The 18070-nt window shown below is 35.9% G+C and overlaps 1 protein-coding gene across 3 annotated transcripts in view; it reads right to left on the bottom strand.

The window, feature by feature from the left end:
* AGT (angiotensinogen) overlaps window positions 1-18070 on the bottom strand; it is a 163475-nt gene that overhangs the window by 118870 nt on the left and 26535 nt on the right. Inside the window, exon 3 of one of the 3 annotated variants that reach the window (XM_044076068.1) lies at window positions 5954-6032. The exons of the other annotated variants lie outside the window; for them this stretch is intronic. The gene's annotated coding sequence lies outside the window, so the exon portion shown is untranslated. The remainder of the gene's footprint in view (window positions 1-5953; window positions 6033-18070) is intronic. 3 annotated transcript variants of the gene reach the window in all.

Below are 18070 nucleotides of genomic sequence, written 5' to 3'. Positions count from 1 at the left end.
GACTCTGGCTAACAAAGTTCGCGGATGTCTGCAAACTGGGAGCCCTTACTGAATCTCCAAATTATGTGGCTATTCTACAAAAGGGCTTTACAGAAACAGATGCTTGGTGCCAGAGCCATGGGCTCAAGCTCAATGCCAAGAAATGTATAGTTATCCCCTTTGGGAAAAAACATGTACCAGTGAATTACCACATGTACACTTAACACAGAAAGTGTGATAAGAGACTTAGGGACACAGGTGGACAGTGGTCTCACCTTCAATAACCACATCGCCACAACAGTCAGGAAATCCTTCTATATAGCACACCTCATCACTAAGGGCTTTTCATCCAGAAAAAGGAGGTCATTGTCCCACTGTACTCATCCTTCATTAGACCCATTATAGAATACAATGCCCCATTTGGTATGCACCTCAAGACATCTGCAATAACTGAAATGGCTGTAGAAATATCTCACTAAAAGAATCACAGGCCTAAAGCAGATGCTCTATGCTGACCGTCTAAAAAAAAACTCCAGCTATACTTTGTTGCATATTGTCTACTCAGAGGCGATCTCTGCTTAACATACAAGGCCATGTCAAACCCAGAGCTGTTGGACATGCTGCACTTAAAGAAATCCCAATCCCTCAGAGCCACACACTCCAGGGATCTAAAACTTGTCATCACAATGAAAAAAACATGCTGGAGGGATAGGTTCCTGACCCAGAGACTCCCCATACTTTGGAATAGACTGCCCATACATGTCAAGCAGAGTGCCTCTTTGGGCCTCTTCAAAAGGAACCTTGATGATTGGATGGGAGATGGAAAATTCACCCTGGGGATCACATCACTCACCCTGCTAGTCCAAGGAAGTAAATATTGTGGGAAGAAATAGCCAGGGAATTCTTATGGCTAGGCTTGTATAGGCCCTACGGCCGATAGCCTAGTACCAAACTATGAACCTATGAAATTTTATTTTTTTGATGCTCTAGTTTTCATTTATCAATTTTCTGTTGCAGTTCTTTGAAGTCTTTATCCCGTTGTCTTCTTTTTAGGGAATACCAGTTTATAATTCTCCCATAAAGATAGGATTTGACAGCATCCCAGATATAAGCTTCTGATATACCCTTTTTGTTACTGAATTCTAAGTATATTTGTATCCCTTTATCAAAATCTCTTTAAAATCTTTCATTCTTGTGATGTATGCTAGAATTCTTTTAAAGTGAGCAAAATTATTTTATGACAGAAAAAGGTCAAATGTATGGCACTATGATTTGAAATTGGCCGTGAAGTTATTTTAACTTTATCTATACAAGTAACTAAATCATCTGAAATAAAAACTCTTTCAATTAGTGATAGTGTACCATGCCTATTTGAGAAATAAGTATGGTGAAGAGAATCTTTAACTAAAAATTATTTGTCTTTAATATTAAGTATATTGATAAAGTTTATTAATGTTTTAGCAATAGCAATGATTTTACATTTACCCCTTGTATTAGTATCCCCTCCTTGTGGTATACAATTAAAGTCCCCAGCTATAATTAAATAACCTTTGGAATATTAAAGTATCTGCTCCAATTGGATTTTAGCTGTTTTTACACCCAAAGCAGGGATCCAATATGTATTCACTAAAGGAATATATATTCATATTCATTTAAATATTAACTAAACAAAACATACCTTTCTCATCATTATATAGATAATGAATTTTTCCACAGAATTGCTACCCCTCTTCTTTTTTGGTTAAATTGAGAGCTAGCTAACACTGTAAAGTGTTTATTATTAAACCTATCTATATCCTTTGTTAAAAGGTGTGTTTCTTGAAGAAATACAACTTGAGGTGAGAATAGGTTTAGATATTTATAGAAATTAGCTCTTTTACAGCCATTATTCAGTCCATTTATATTAACTGATAAACACTTTAAACGTTTCATCTATTAAAGTCCAACTGTTGATTTATGTAAGTTTTTCTGAAATGTGTGAAAAATAATCCTACAAAGACCACTAAAGAGACTCATGTAAGTTATTAATAAAAATGTGAGTTTTTTAGATCTAATGATAGAAAAAGAGATTTATTTACAGACACCAATAGAAAAACACTTGAACTATATAGCATAATAACATTCTAACCATCTAATCCCTCATAGAGTAAATAACTCCAAACTTAGATAGTAAATCCATCTAAGTTGTGCTATCTGTCTAAGAAACAGGATAGGTTCAACCCTACCATTCAATATCTACATTTTGTATAAAATATTACAAAGAGTAAAGTCTAAAAATATTTTGATTATGATTAGTTAACTCTCTTGTAAATTTTTCCCTTTTGAATTTTTACAAGGTTATATAAGAAAGCTATTAGATAAATCTACAGCAAATTTCTATATGAAACTGATTATTAATCCTATATTGTAATCCCTGAAAATTATATTTAATAATAAAATACAGCAATATATAAGTTATATAAATAATCTAACTCTGAAAGGCTTCAAAATGTCTAAAACTAGTAAATCAAGTAAAACAAGTAAAACGTATTAACTTTCAAATATCAAATATAAAATCAAAACAACATAAGTGTTCAATTATATAGTTTTTTAGGTAACTTGAAGACATTTTCTTGCTGTTATATTGACTTTAGGACAATTTAGGTTCAATAAATGAATCATTTCTCACAAAAATGTTGGTACTTTTAATTATTTGTTGTACTATTTATCTGTGTAAAACCTATTTCATCACTGTAAATATCAACTACATTTCTGTTTGTCTACATTAATAATGTATTTCATATCATTAGACAGTTTATATTTTGTCAAATATTTATGTATTTGCATACCCTACTTTGCTTCTATTAAGTAACTAAAGTAAGGTTACATATTCATTTAATTAATTTAGATTTCCCAAATTCATATTTTGTATTTCATTTCAAATGCATGCTCAAAGGTTAATATGTACCTTGAGAAAAAATCTTATGAAAACAAACAAACAAAAAAAGCTATTTACTAAACCATAGATTGTCTCACTTTTGATGTTACTGTGCATTTTGCTTTCAGTTATGTCCTTGACTAAACTGTTAAGGAAGTTGTAGAACCATTATTTTTATATATTATTATCTGAGACAGCATTTCACTTTATACAATAGAAATAACTACATACACATTGTTGCAACCTCCATGGATGGATACTAACAAGATCTAATGGGATTATCTTTATAACATCCATATCATAAAACTATGCATTGAAGCAGTAAATAAAATACTGCTTTGTTCCGAACTGTAGAATCATACAATTTCTTCTATAACAATATCACTTTTCACCTGTACCAGAAAATAGCAGCAGCATTGTATTTGAAGTTATAAGTGAGCTATTAAACATTTTACACTCATGAATTTCTTCCAGATAAACTTTAGTGTCTGAGTTAGAACACAATATTAAATATAATGCAGTGTAGTGATCTGAATAATGAACTTTACAGCAAATTAAGATTTGCTTTGAGTAAGACAGCATATAATATATTTTCAAAAGAAGGCTAGTATCCATCAGCCTTGATGTCACGTTCATTTGTACTACATTTTAATTAGAACACATCTTGGTCTTACATTTCTCACATTGTTGCTCAGTATAAATAGTGAATCCAGGAGGTATATTCCTAGGCATTAATTTCTTAAGAACTGTAGTCTTCATAATCAAGGATAAACACTAGAACAAGTCACATATTTTGCTAATTTCAGAATAAAGAAGATTCATTTTAAATTTTATTTAATTTAAGTGAGTGGAAACCCTTAAAACAATTCCATATAGGCAAGGCTTGTAAGATACAAGAAAGTAATAATTATTTGAATTGAAACATTTTCTGAACACCTATAGCCAGGTGAGTCAGTGATTTGTAGCCTAGGGGAAACAAGAAAGCCCACTCAATATGACTTGAAGCTGACCTATTCCCTACCTCTCTGTTCTCTTTGTTGGGATGAAGCTTGGTCCAGAAGGACTTTGCAGCAGAACCAAATAGTTTTAGGGCCTTTATCTACCCTTAAACTACCTCACATCCACTATAGCAGAATGAATGAGCTGATAGAGTTTAAGTAGTAAGGTTATCTCCAATGGAGGTTGGGGTTGGGGGTGGGATCAAAAAAGAAAGCACTGTATGAGTCAGTGCTGAAGGCCTACTAAATCACAGACAGATAAAAAGAGTGTTGGAGGCTGCCAAAAATCATATGGCACAGGAATATGAAACTTCATGAGACTGAAATGACGTAACAATAAACAGGAGTGTTTGTTGTGGATGTACATTGTTTATTTCACATCTGATAATCATCAAATATTCTACTGTGGGCAATAATCCTATAGAAATGTAGTAGCCTTCTTAATTAATAAAGAATTGTCCAAAACAGTGCTCAGTAACAACCCTAAAAATAATATAATAAAACTCCAAAACAAGCCATTCAGCATTGCAGTGTTACAAGCTTGTGCTCCAACTACAAATGTCAAATATAAAGGAAATCAACAGTTTTAATGTGAATCTGCTACAGCATTTGGAAATATCACCAAAAATATGTCACATTCACCATGGTTGATTGTGTTTCTAAGGTTGGTAGTCAAAGTACAGCTGTAATTATAATAAAAGACATTTTATCCCAGTTAGACCTGACATATAAATACATGGGTCAGACCTCTGAAGTTTTAAATATGCACAACATAGTACTTCATATATCGAATTTAAGTGATTATCGGTACACATTTATCTGATAAACATTTATTTATTTATATCCTGTCATGTCTCAGCAAGCTCTTACTATGACAGAGTTAAATAGTATTACTATGTTACTTTCTAGCTCATTAAATATAAATGCTTTCGATGGTCACACTTTTCCTAACATTTAACTCAACATCTAATTAGTCAAAACCACCACTTTTAGACCCAATACCAGTGCATTCAAAAAAAAAAAAACACAAAGAAAAACATCCACACTGTGCATTCTTTAAAAACCTCTTTTCCAATGTGGTTAACTGTTGAGGGGGCAATGTTGGCATGAAGATAAGCTTTCAAACAAGATTTCAAGTGTACCAGGAAATATAACTGAAGATAACTGCACTGAATTAAACTGAAAGTACATATTTGTAAATGCATGCTTTTTCAAGATCAAGTAGTGTAGATTCATTGTTTTATATTTGAAATTAGACAACTTATGTTATGCAATAACACTTTAAACAATAGGTTTTATTAGGAAAAACTGGGGACCAAAAGCGTTAGTGTCTCATAAGTCCTATAATAAATATTTGTGAATAGATGCCATTCTGCATTATGAAAAGTCAGCTGTTATCTATTTGCCAGTTTGATTCATAGAGCTTCAATCTATGTTTAAAAAAGCAGACTGTAATGTTTCTTATCCCTTGGTTATGCCCCTTATTGGTCGTAACCAGGGAAATATTTGCATAACTAAAGGATTATCAGGACTTCCCACTGATGGTGGGAAAAAGAAAGAAGATAATTAAAACAACTCGTCCTGACAGAAAAATCTATTTGAAATTAGCTCACGCCGTTATTTAAAAAAAAACACCAAACCAACAAAGCAAGTGAGTCACAATTCACATCAATCTCCCATTCTCCAGATGCACCTCAAACTAATCAGACTACAAAGCTGCCATCCCACCCCAGCTCCACATAAAAAAAGTCTGCACAAAGCACAAAAAGCCACTCGACCTCTCTCCCACCAAAGCTAATCCCAACCGCAGAGCAAACACATTTTAACCTAGGTTGGAACCACACTCGACAAAAATACAAGTTCCCTACAAGTTAAGAAGCCCAAACCATCCATGGAGTCCATCATGTCATCAATTCACAGACTATTGTTCAGAGACAGAACAAGCAAATTCACAATAACCACCCACGTTCAAACCTCTCCCCAATTCATACAACAAAACCAACACAAGCATCAATCATACAAACACAGAGAAACAAATAAACCTAGAATAAGAACTCACCTTGTCTGCCAAGATCCTCTGAAGAACCCGAACAGCTGCACCTCTCAAACAAACAATTCCTCCACTGTCCAACACCAGCCTGAGTATTCGTGACACAGGAAACACAAACTTAAGTTGCTGTAATTACCATAATAATGTCTGACAAACCACAATACACTCTAACTAAACTACAGACACCAAAATATTCAGTTCTATGCTCTTTTTTTTCTTTTTAAATATGCTTCATAATAAAACAAGAGGCAAAAGCACTGCACAAGTTTTCACTTCATAGAGTGAAGTCAAAACAATTAGTACTACTAAATTCTGTGAGATAATTGTATTAAAAAATAAGATCTTTACCAGAGTTAGAAACTCTGTATTAACTTTTAATGATTATGGTTGAGATGATCAAAACAGAACCAGCAATAAAATAAAAATAATAAAAAAATACCTATGTTAAATTCTATATCTAGTGACAGACTATCCTAGCAATCAACACTTAAAAGCTTTTGCAAAGTGTCATTTAAGACTGTAATATATTAGGAAAACTATAAAAGGTGAAGTAATTAAATAATACAAGGTTTATAAAGTTACCTCAAAGTTCCTGGGTTATAGTTCTCTTCAGATGAACTGATATGTCATGTAGATATAACGAAATGAAAAGAAGGAACATAGAGAAAAGGCTAATTAAACAATATGTGGATACTGCTTGTAGATTTATAATGAAAGCTTAGTTTATTAAACAGTCATTTTTCTTTCAACGTCTTCTTCTTTTCCTGAGTTTTCCAGTCATTTCTCTCAGCCACTCTTTTCAATGAACTGTTACTCCAATTCATTTCTTCAGGTTGCTCTGTTTTTTTTAGCTTTTAAGAAAGAAAGTGGAGAGTCTATATCTTCAAAAGTTCTTGTTTCATCATGAAGAAATACTTTTAGTCTAGCTGGAAAGAGCAAGTGGACTTTGATCTGCTTTTTCTTTAGTTCTTTAATAATAGGCAGAAACCCTTTTCTTTTGGACATAATTGTATGTGAGTAGTCGTCATCAAACTAATTACTTTCCCATTTAATTTGATAGGAGATTTTGACCATGCTGTTTTGAGAATCAATTCTTTATCAAGTGATGAAAAAAAATCTTACAATTACAAATCTCAGTGTGGAATTTTTATCAGAAGGAGTCACTGTGAGAGATTTGTGTGCTCTCTCTATTCCATAAAACATTGCTTCACTCAAATCAAGTATATTAGGCAGCCAGGATGTCAAAAAGTTTAACATATTATTCCCTTTAATTTTCTCTGGAAGTCCAAAGATCTTGATATTATTTCTTCGTGATCTGTTCTCCAGATCATCCAGTTTGGCCAACAGGAGTGTGTTTTGTTTTAATAAAAATTCTAAGTTGTGTTCATCTTCAGATAGTCTTTTTTTCCATATCATTTAAAGATTCTTCCATTCCAGTAATTTGAAGTTTTTGTTGACTGAGTGTCTCTTGAAGTAATTCCATCTGTTTGGTACATCTGTCCATGAAGTTTTCTAATTTACTATCCATTTTATCCATCTTCAGAGATAGCCCCTGTAAATTAGTTAGAACTATTTGAAGTTCCTTTGATGCAGAGTCATGAGAGTTAGTTTTATTGTGACTCATCTTTCTTGAATGAGGAAAAATCTTTCAAGTACAACAACTGGAAAGACCACAGAAGTACCTCACCAAGAGGATCACTGACTTCAAGCAGATGCCCTATGCAGCTCGACTGAAGAAACTCCAGCTGTACTCAATTGCATACCGCCTACTCAAAGGTGATCTCTGCCTGACATACAAAGCCATATTCAACCCAGAATTGATGGACATGCTCCACCTAAGGAAAACCATATCCCATCGAGCCACACGCTCCAGGGATCTAAACCTCACCACAACAATAAATAGGATGTGCTGGAGGGATAGATTCCTGTCCCAGAGACTTCCCATGCTCTGGAACAAGATTCCAATCTACATTAGGCAGAGCTCCTCGCTAACCCTCTTCAAGAGAAACCTTGACGAGTGAATGGGAAACAGAAAGTTTACCCCAGGGATCACTTCAATGGCTGTGCTGGACAGAGGTACAGGGAACTAATCTAAGGAGGCGGCGAAAGCAAACTCATTCCGGCTTGGCTTATAAATGCCTTTGAGCAGATAGCCTAGTACCTACCTATGAACCTAAGTAGCTTTTTGTGTTAATTAAGGGAATGATTTAAATTATCAATGTTTTATAAAGAAAACAAAAAACAATAATATAAGAATAAAATGTCCTGTCAGAAATATGTCAAGAACAACAGAGCTTAAGAATTCTTCTTCTAATCTTTCAGCATCCTGGCCACGCCCCCTCATAGTATTTTCTGAGGGACTGAGAAAACTCAGTGTTCTCCCACTGGAAACACTGGCACATTCCAGCAATAGTCTCAGAGAAAGAGGAAACCCTCACAAAGAGAACTAGAAACTGAGCTATTATCCAAGTCTGAATCAGAAATCTGAGGAAATAAACTGTCTGCCCCTACATCTTCCTGTTCAGATTTGGAATCTTGAATCTTTTCAGGAAAAGAGGAATCCTTTATTTTACCAGAAACTACTTTACAAGAATGTTCAATAGCCTGAATTAAACCCTGAGCCAAACCCATTAGACTACTCCCAGCCAAAGAAATTTAAGGAGAAGTAGATGAAACAAGCTTGTTTTTTGTTTCCTTTTGATAGGTAAAATGAGGCCAACCTTGTTATTAATGGCAGCAACAGCTTCCCCAGGGATGGGGACAGCATTCTGATACAACAGGGAAACATTCCCTGTTCCCTTCCCTCAACTGACAAGAGTGGCTCTCCCTTGTCCACTGAGGTGACACCCAAAAGCCACAGAGGATGTGGCTAATGCCCAGTTCATAGTGGCTGTGAGTGCTACACCAGATGGATCCAGGGTAAAAAAAAAATGAGTGGTCTATGGTACAACAAATGGCCAGAGCAAAGTCACCCACCTGTGACTAAGGTAAACTGCAACATGCTGTGGTAGCAAAAACTGTTTGCTTAATTATGTCTTTTTGTTGCTGGAAGAAGGGCCAACAATGGTACCAGTAGTCTGTTCTGTGGTCCGGCTGAAATGATGCCTCTTTCCTGAGAAGACAAAGCATGAATTGCCAGTAAACACTACCATTCCACAAAAACTTGACCCTGAATAATTAGTTAAATTGTTGACCATAATCATGACAACCATTATTATTGTCTCAGTTATTCTCATAAAGAATACTGCTGTAATTACCAAGTCCATAAATTTAACAAGCCGAGGCACATCTAGTGTAATGAAGATGCAGAGGTTTGCTTTCTTGGACTGGATAACAAAGGCAATACAAACACATTTATTTATGAATTTATACAGGTTGTGGTTATGGAAGGACAATATTGTTTCTTCTCTGATGATATTAGACAATATCCCAAAAGAAGACAGGAATTTTTCTGGTAAACTGTAGAATAGCTTACTTTTATGTAGGTACAAAATGTAATTGTGGTAGCAGGGTTTAAATTTGCCAAACAGGGCAATAAATGTGAATGATGAAGCACCTAAAGAACATCTGGAGCATTTGCCAATGGCAATGGCCTCAAACAAATTATTCATAGACCTACAACAGTAAAGTCCATTTTGAACATTGTCCTCCTCCAAAGACAGTTTGGGAACATGATCACAAAATATGAAGTCTAGTGGTAGAATATGACCACAGTGTTACTTATCTGGATTGGACTGTAAAAAGTGTTAACAATGGAGCAAAGATTGACTTATACAACTCAAGAAATTCTAATTTGGAGGAGTGAAAAAAAGACTTGTGTAAACAGAACAGGAAAGGGGAAAATGGAAAAGTGAGGTTTAAATGTAACCTAACTACTGCAATTATACGTATCAGGGTAAACAGATAAGTTAAATAAATGTAAGATACACAATACCAAACAAATAAGAGCATATCTGAAGAAGGAAACAAGGCTTTAACTAATAAAAAAGAACAGAATACATAAAAAAATGATTCTTCCAAATGATGTGTAAGAAGTATAGCCTTAAAAACAAGGAAAAAAGGATGGAAGTGGAGAGGAAAGGGAAGGAGGCAACTTCAACAAATAACATCAAGGATGAATTCTTGCGTTTTTCAGTTATATAATAAAATGCATAATTGTGCAACCAGATATAAAGTAAAACATGAATACTGGATATTATGCTAGAAGATTTTAATAAGCTGTTTACAAATCCATTTTCACAAGGAGAAAAAAAATCAAGGTGAATATGATGAATGTAGCCAAGATACCACATTGTTACTCTTCAAGATACAGTGACACAAACATTCCTAATGATTTGACTGTATATAAATCTCCAGGCTCAGGTGGTATAGTGAATTGCCGGTAAAACTAACTCCAGGAGTAAACACCTCCTCCTTATTTTTTTCTGCTGCTTTACATCAAAAGGTTTGCAGGAGAGAACATTTCCACTAGCATAGAAGTAAACGAACATTGTACCAGTATGTAAGAGTAAGGGACATTAAAAGACACAAATGAGTTACACATCTTTACATTTTAAACTGAAATTACAGGGCTATAAAAATGATTAACATATTCTTTACTATGACACCTAGAACTGGATTCAGTCCAAGACTGGAGGTGGCATGATATGAAAGGTGAGTTCGCCTGTCAGCAGCTGATTGGGAGTGGGAAGATGTACATGTCAATAAATTTCGCAACAATTAGGAAATCCAGATCTCTTTTAGAAAATCAGGTTTTACGGAGTGCTTGTCATTTTTTGTCATTCTGAGTTTCTGTATCTTTCAGAAATACAATTTTCCAAAGCTGCATACTATTTCACTTGGATGTACCAGTTGCAGTTAAGTTCATTTGCCAGACAAGACTTTTTATTTGGCTTAACTGGCAACCTGAGGAGTGTGAAATCTGACCATAAAATACAGTTACTATGATCAGCACAATCATCTGTACAATGACTGGAAATAGAATTTGCGCAACTAAAAAAACAGTCTTTGTTTAACACCAACATAAATGGTCTGTCTTCCAATTGTACTTGTTAGTTTCTATAGCAAAAAAAATATATGTGCTTTCTGGTAACAATACAAAGGATTTTGCCAATATGGAAAAAATGGATTCAAGCAAATATAATGTGCACATGAGTGGAAACAGTATTCCAAAGATACATATAATTCTTTATGCCCTTGCTCATTAGTATGATTTTCTGGGTCCCATGCAAACAGTAAGAATATAAAATTACTTTTAATATACTTAAAATATTTATAGACATACTGCATTAATCACATTATTTTTGATTTTTCAAAGTCAGTAACATACAATGCACAACTACTTATTAAAATGAACAGTACAAGGCGGCAAAGCAAAAGTCTAGCTTTTGTGAGGTTTTGCCTCTTCCAATGGTGGCAATTCTATTTCGGTTAAACAATATCAGATACAGTGGATAAAGGTCTACAAGTGAATCTTGGACATGGACAAGGAGTTTGATTCCATAAAATCTGATTTGTTAATTAAAAAATATGAAGGCATAACAACTGGCAGAGGCATACTAGGATGTCTTAGGTAATGGTTAACAGACAGAAAATTAAGAATGAAAATAAATTATGCAGTGGGATCATGGATATTATTCAATGAGGGTGTTCTTCACGGTTTACTGCAGGGACCAGTTTTAGTTAATAACTGATCTAAAGATACCTGAAAGTATCACACAAAGTATACAGATGATGTAAAACTATGATACTGTATTATTTCCATGCAGGTTCAAGAAAGGATATCAAATGTTTAGATTGTTTGAAGATTTGGACAAAGAAGGAATGTCTCTGAAGTTAAGTTAAATAAGAGTGCTATAATGAGGTTGGGAAAAGTTAAAATACAAGAATCTTATTTTTAGGAGAAAAAACTAGAGCAGTTCCTATAAGAGAGTATAATACAATCTCTCACATCATAAGAGTCTGTTCTTGCAATCTCACTAGCTGCTTGTTACATGGACAATTACTGGACAGCCCAAAACATTTTTTTCAGGTACAAGTGTCCTCTGCCCCCCTCCATATAGGGACAAGCCTTCCACTGCCTCAAACGTATATAACAAAATAATAACCAAACATAAAACAGTAGTGTCACACCCAAGAAATAAGAAACTACCCGTTTTAACAAAAAAACATAAAAAAGTGGCATGCCTTAGTGGTAACTCACTTTTTGTGTGGTGTGCATGGTCCTGGGTTCGAGCCTTGCAGAGGCTGTTTATTACATGTCAAGCAGAGCACCTCTTTGGCCCTCTTCAAACGGAACCTTGACGATTGGATGGGAGAAAGGAAATTCACCCTGGGGATCACATCAGTCGCCCTGTTAGACAGGGGTCCAGGGAAGTAAATAGTGTGGTAAGAAATAGCCAGGGAATTGTTATGGTTAGGCTTGTATAGGCCCTAGGGCCAATAGTCTAGTATCAACCTATGAACCTATAATGCAAAAACTGATTCAGCACTTTTGTCTAAAACACATTAAGACTTATTTAGAATCCTATTATTTGGTTATTTTTTTTATTTTATTTTATTTATTTATTTTTTTTTTGAGCTTTGGTTACTAAGCATTTTTGAGTAGTTACCATGAGTACGCTTGGAGTTGGTTTTACTTTGTCCAACTTATGTATACCAACTCCACAACTGTATAGCATTAAGAAGGGAAAAAAGTCCCCAAAATAGTGCACAGTGGTCAGTGGTAATCAGTTATTTCATGCTAACATGACTGAACGAGAGATTTCCGAGACTTTGTGTGATAGGTAAGCCTAACAAAAGCCTAATAAAACACATATGAATGCATAAGTGTTTATCAGTTGGCAAACATACAGTTGGTATATGTGCAAATGTCAGACAAAAATCATCATCATCACCATCATCCACCCCATTTTCTCATTTTCAATGTGGGGCCAGGGTATTTTATCAACTGTCAGCGGACTTCTCCATAAAATATACCTAACCATCCAGTATGTTCTATTTATGTTGCAGAAGAGCTTGAGATCCCTTGAACATGTATTTATGCCACCATTGTACTTGCGAATGTGCAACAGTTCTGAAAGAATAGGGTTTGCTGAGGCTTTATAGACTACATGGAGGTTGTCTTTCAGATGAAAATCTAGAATGAGCTCTCCTTTTTTATTCCTGTTGCTCTATGCATCTGGACCCAGGCAGCCCTTCTATCTTGTTCTGTCTGTCTGTCCTGATATGAGCATTCAGGCCTCTCATTATCAACACCAACTAATTTTGTCCCCCTTAATCTAGTCGGTCCTGCAAATGCTTCCTGAATGCCCTCCTTTCCTCACCATCACAACCCTGCTGTGAGGTGTAAACTGAAATTATGAATACTGCTCTGTCTCTGCACTGCAGTTTGATTGCCCTTAGTCTGTCATTAATTCAGATGACATCCCATTACTGCCCTCAGAAGACTCTCCCTCACTACAGTTACCACATTGTTTCTAGTCTGTCTTCCCTGTTAATAGTAGCCTCTGGATCCCAAGCCAAGTGACTTTGTTGCATTGCCCTTCCACCTAGTCTCCTGGAGACAGATGATATCTAGTCGGTCATTATCATCTTGTCATCCACTTCCAAGCTGTAGCCTGTTGGTGAACCTATATTCAGTGTACTAATTCCAAGTTCATTTTTGGGAGGTTGGTTGGTGTTTTAGTACAGATTTCTCTAAAAAGTGCTATGTTGGGACTTCCAAGATAGCTGCACAATGAGCAACAGCGTAATTTCAGACAAAAACTTAGAAAAAGGAATGCCTTTGAAACTGTTGTTTGGGTAAAATTCACATAGCCTGGATGCCAGCAAAGAAAAAAATGGAGAACCTGAAAGAAAATTACCCAGAAAAGGTGAAGAGAAAACTCTGGCTGGAAGAAAAAAGCAGTTCAGGTGTCAGCTTTGATACAGTAGATGGCATTCAGTAATTTAGAGGAAAAAATAAATCAAATGAACTCAGAGGTGCTTAAATAAATGATACATTGAAGGGGTATATCAACACAACTAACAAAAGGATGGAAAAGAATAAAAGACACTTTAACTATTTGGATAAACTGATAAAACTACAAAAATCAGAAGCTGAAATAGAGATAAGGCTGTCTGAGCCTGAAGCTTCTCAAGAATAACTGTTTCAAAACTGTAAAGTTAGAAGAAAGGGTGAGCACAGTAAGACCTGAGATCAGAGAAACTAGATGGAACAGAATGTATTAAATTTATGAAAGTACAAATAAGCAATGGACTGGTGTTCTACAGCAGGATTTGTTAACTGGAAGGGCTCAGTTGTGTTTATGTCCCAAACCTGTCTATGAGAAAGCAGCTAAGATCTATATCATTTAAAGATGCAATCATACCAGCAGAAAGAGTTGATTCTGACACAACTATGGCAGAACGGAAAAGTATTAAAAACTGGAGACCACAGAATGCTTGTAGGAAATCATTATTCACTGTACACTAGACAAGAGAAGCAAGTTTATCCCAGCAATCAAGTGTACAGAGGCAGGTGTAAGATTGAAGCTGCTATATCCAGTGGTCTTCAGATTTTTTTATCTAGAGGATCAAATACATTTTTGATCCAGAACAGGTGAAGGAGGAAATAAAAAAGCTTGTGGAACAAAAAGTGATGCAAAAACATTTGAAAGGTGTTAATTTTTTTTTTGTCTGTTTCATATGTTTGAGTTTCTCTAAATTCAAGTTTATGAATTTTGAGTTTAGAGACATTCAATCATATGAAGGGGAACTATATATATATATATATATATATATATATATATATATATATATATATATATATATAGAGGCACTTTACTATCTCGAAATTCTGAAATCTCGAATTTCAGTATTTCGAGATGAAAGTGCCGAAAGTGCAGCTGAGCGAAACTGCACTTGATTGAATTCAAAGTATCAGTTGTGGTGGAGTGGTACGTGGGATTTGCTGTGTTTGTAAGGTGCGGTGTGCTGTGGGATATGGTTTGCCTGCCAGTGTGTTGGGAAGTTTTAGGTGTAGGTTAGGGTAGGTAGGTTAGAGTGTGAGTGTGTAAGTGTTGAGAGTGGTGGTGTTTGTATGTATGTAGTGTGTGTTTGTGCAGGGGGAATATAGAGTATGTAGTGGTGGGTTTAGTGTCATTGTCTTTTTAGTGCGACCTCGGAGTTAGTATATATAAGTAGAGGGAGTGTGGGGGTGCGCTTATATGTAGGGTAGGTGTGTGTATTTGTGTTGTTGTGTTTTTGTGTGTTTTGTTGGTTTGTTGTAGTGTGAGGAGGAAGGTGTATGTATGTTTGTATGGTGGAGGTTGTATTTAAAAGTTGTGATTTTGAATTTCGTGCTTTTGGGGTTTCGATATTGTGAATGTTCGGCTTCATAGTCTCGAGATACTGAAATTCGAGATTTCAGTATTTCGAGATTATAAAGTGAATATATATATATATATATATATATATATATATATATGCTTTATAATGTATCAAGATAAGGAAAGCTGGACAAAACCAAGTTTAAATTCATAAGCTCATAGGTTCATAGGTGATTACTAGGCTCATGGCAAAAGAACCTTTACAAGCCTAGCCAATAATACCCAGGATATGGCAATATTGTACCCTCAAATATGGGCTAGGGTAGTTTCAGGGTTGTGGGTCTTTGGGTGGTGGAGCCCTTAGTCATTTTACAGACTGTCTCTGTCCATAAGGGACATGGGCGGTACCCTGGGAGTGAATTGATGGTTTCCCATTCATTTATACAATTGTATTTTGAAGAGAGTGAAGGACGGACTTTGTTTTACGAAGATGGGAAGTTAATTCTATAGACAAGTTAGCCTTTGGGATATGAATCTCTCTCTCCAGAAAGTTCTATTATAGTCACACATAAGAAATAAGGTTACAGTCCACGGAACATGTAACCCTTGTATAATTTTTCTTGCAAATATGTAACATTTTCATCAGGTCTGGATCAGACAATGTATTTTAGGTCAGGCTTAAATCTCCTCTCAATCAACAATATAAGACGGAGAAAAGAGATAAGCCCTTTAGTAAGTCTGCATATGACAAAGCTTTGTATTTGTTTAGCGAGAAGCCTCTGGAGTCTTTCCCATTGGTGTAAGTGCCTGTTTAGGTACATGCAGCAAGGAGCATTGTACATGATTATGAGCTTGATGAGGGCCAAGTACAACATTACTATAACTTCCTTTGATCTTGATGCCATGCCTTTACTTATAAGTTGAGACACACAGAATGAATCCCTCACTACCATAGCTACCTGGTGGTCAAAGTTTAATTTACTATCTATCTGTGTTCCTAGGTCTCTCACCACTGGGTGTACTTTTAGGGGTATGCTATCAGTATTATAATTTGTAGGAATATCTGATTTACCGAAGAGTATGATTACGCATTTTTAGCATTTAGTCTCAGACCATGGTTTTGGCACTAGTTGGTTGTCATTTTTAGGCCTGTTTGTAGAATGTCAACATCATTTGAGTATTCAGTGATTGCTTCCAGCTTACAGTAATCAGTGAACTTGGTGAGTGAGAGAATGCCAACATTGGCTTTCACTTCATAGAAATATATACCAAATAGGAGGGCCCCAACACTGAGCCCTGTGGGACATCGCTATTAACAGGTTTCTTATTGGAAGTGGATTCACCTATCCAGGCAACGTGTCCTGTCAGTGAGACAGTTGGTTATCCAGCCCCGAGAAGGGGATTGTGTCAAACGTTTTGGCCAGGTGTAGATAAGCAGTGTATATAATTTAACCTTCATCCGTGGCCCTGGTGACTTTCTCAAAGAAATACACCAGACTGAGCAGGCAAGATTTCCCTTTGACAAAGCCAAATTAGTCTGGTCCTATGTTTGGAGAGTTCCTATGTCGTTATTGATCAAGTCCATGAAAATTCTCTTCATGGTCTTGCAGAAAAGACTCGTCAAGCATATGGGCCTGTAGTTCTCTAGGCCAGTTGATGGGCCCTCCTTTTGCAGAGGGATGACTGTTGCAGTCCTCCTTTCTTCTGTAACAAAACCCATCTGGAGGCTGTGGTTGCAGATGTTTGTTAGTGGCCCTGCTATATTCTATTTTAAGCTATTTATGAAGCATCCTGGAATGTTGTCGCAACCCATGGAGACTGTGTTTTTGACTTTAGTGAGTGCAGTAAGGACCTCTTTCTTTGTAATGACCATTAGCGGGATGGTTACGTGTATTTCTTTGGCTGTGGTAGGAGGTGATGGGGGAGAAGTTTGAACTGAACTTGTCGGCCAGCAGGTTTGATATAGTTTTAGGCTAAGGTGTAAGTGTTGCTGTTCATGATTAACTCTGCATATTGCTGAATGTTTCCACGGAGGTTACAAACATAAATAAAAAAAGCCTTATGGTTATCTTTCACATGGGAGGCTATCTTTGCCTTATAGTTTGCTTTGGCAGATTTGACCATTTTTTGTTTTGCACTGTTTTTTCTGTTCCTTCTTGGCTTTAGAGAGGATTTTTTCCTTCTATTAAATAGCTTATTTATGCTAGGCATTCATCAGGGTGGTTTATTTTTGCCAGTAATAATAGGTTGGACTTGGACAGGTACTGCCTTCTCTATGCAGCTATGAATGTGGTGGTACAGTGCTTTTGTGTACAGCTCAGAGTAGGCCTCAGTGTTATTCAGGTTTGGAGGGGCTTGGAAGTTTAATAAGCTGTCACTTAGTCTGAGGTAATTAGCCTTAGCAAAGTTCTTAACAGGTTTGGAGTTTGATGAGGGTTCTAGATTAGATTAGATTAGATTTAGTTTTCATACTAAAGAAGATCATTTTGTGGTCAGATTTTACCAGGGAGGAGTTAGTGCAAGGGAGGAAGCAGCATCCTCACATGTGCCTGAATACTTGGTCTAACATATTTATACCTCTAGCTGGGGAGCTAACTAGTTGTTCCAGGGTATTTGCATTGATGAAGTTCAGAAACCTCTGAGCAAGTACATTACGGGTTGTATAAGTCTACTAGTTTATGAAGGGGTAGTTAAAGTCACCCATAAGTGTGGTATTGGGCTGAATGTTAAGAGATTTCAATAGGTTTAGGTAGGAGGTGTAGTTTTTCAGATTCATGTTAGGGGATCTGTAGCTATTAAGGATATGATAGGGGTC

The sequence above is a fragment of the Protopterus annectens genome, chromosome 1.part1 (assembly GCF_019279795.1).
Source record: "Protopterus annectens isolate FY-2018-M chromosome 1.part1, PAN1.0, whole genome shotgun sequence".
Taxonomy (NCBI): Eukaryota; Metazoa; Chordata; order Ceratodontiformes; family Protopteridae; genus Protopterus; species Protopterus annectens.
This window is presented reverse-complemented; position numbering and strand designations above follow the sequence as displayed.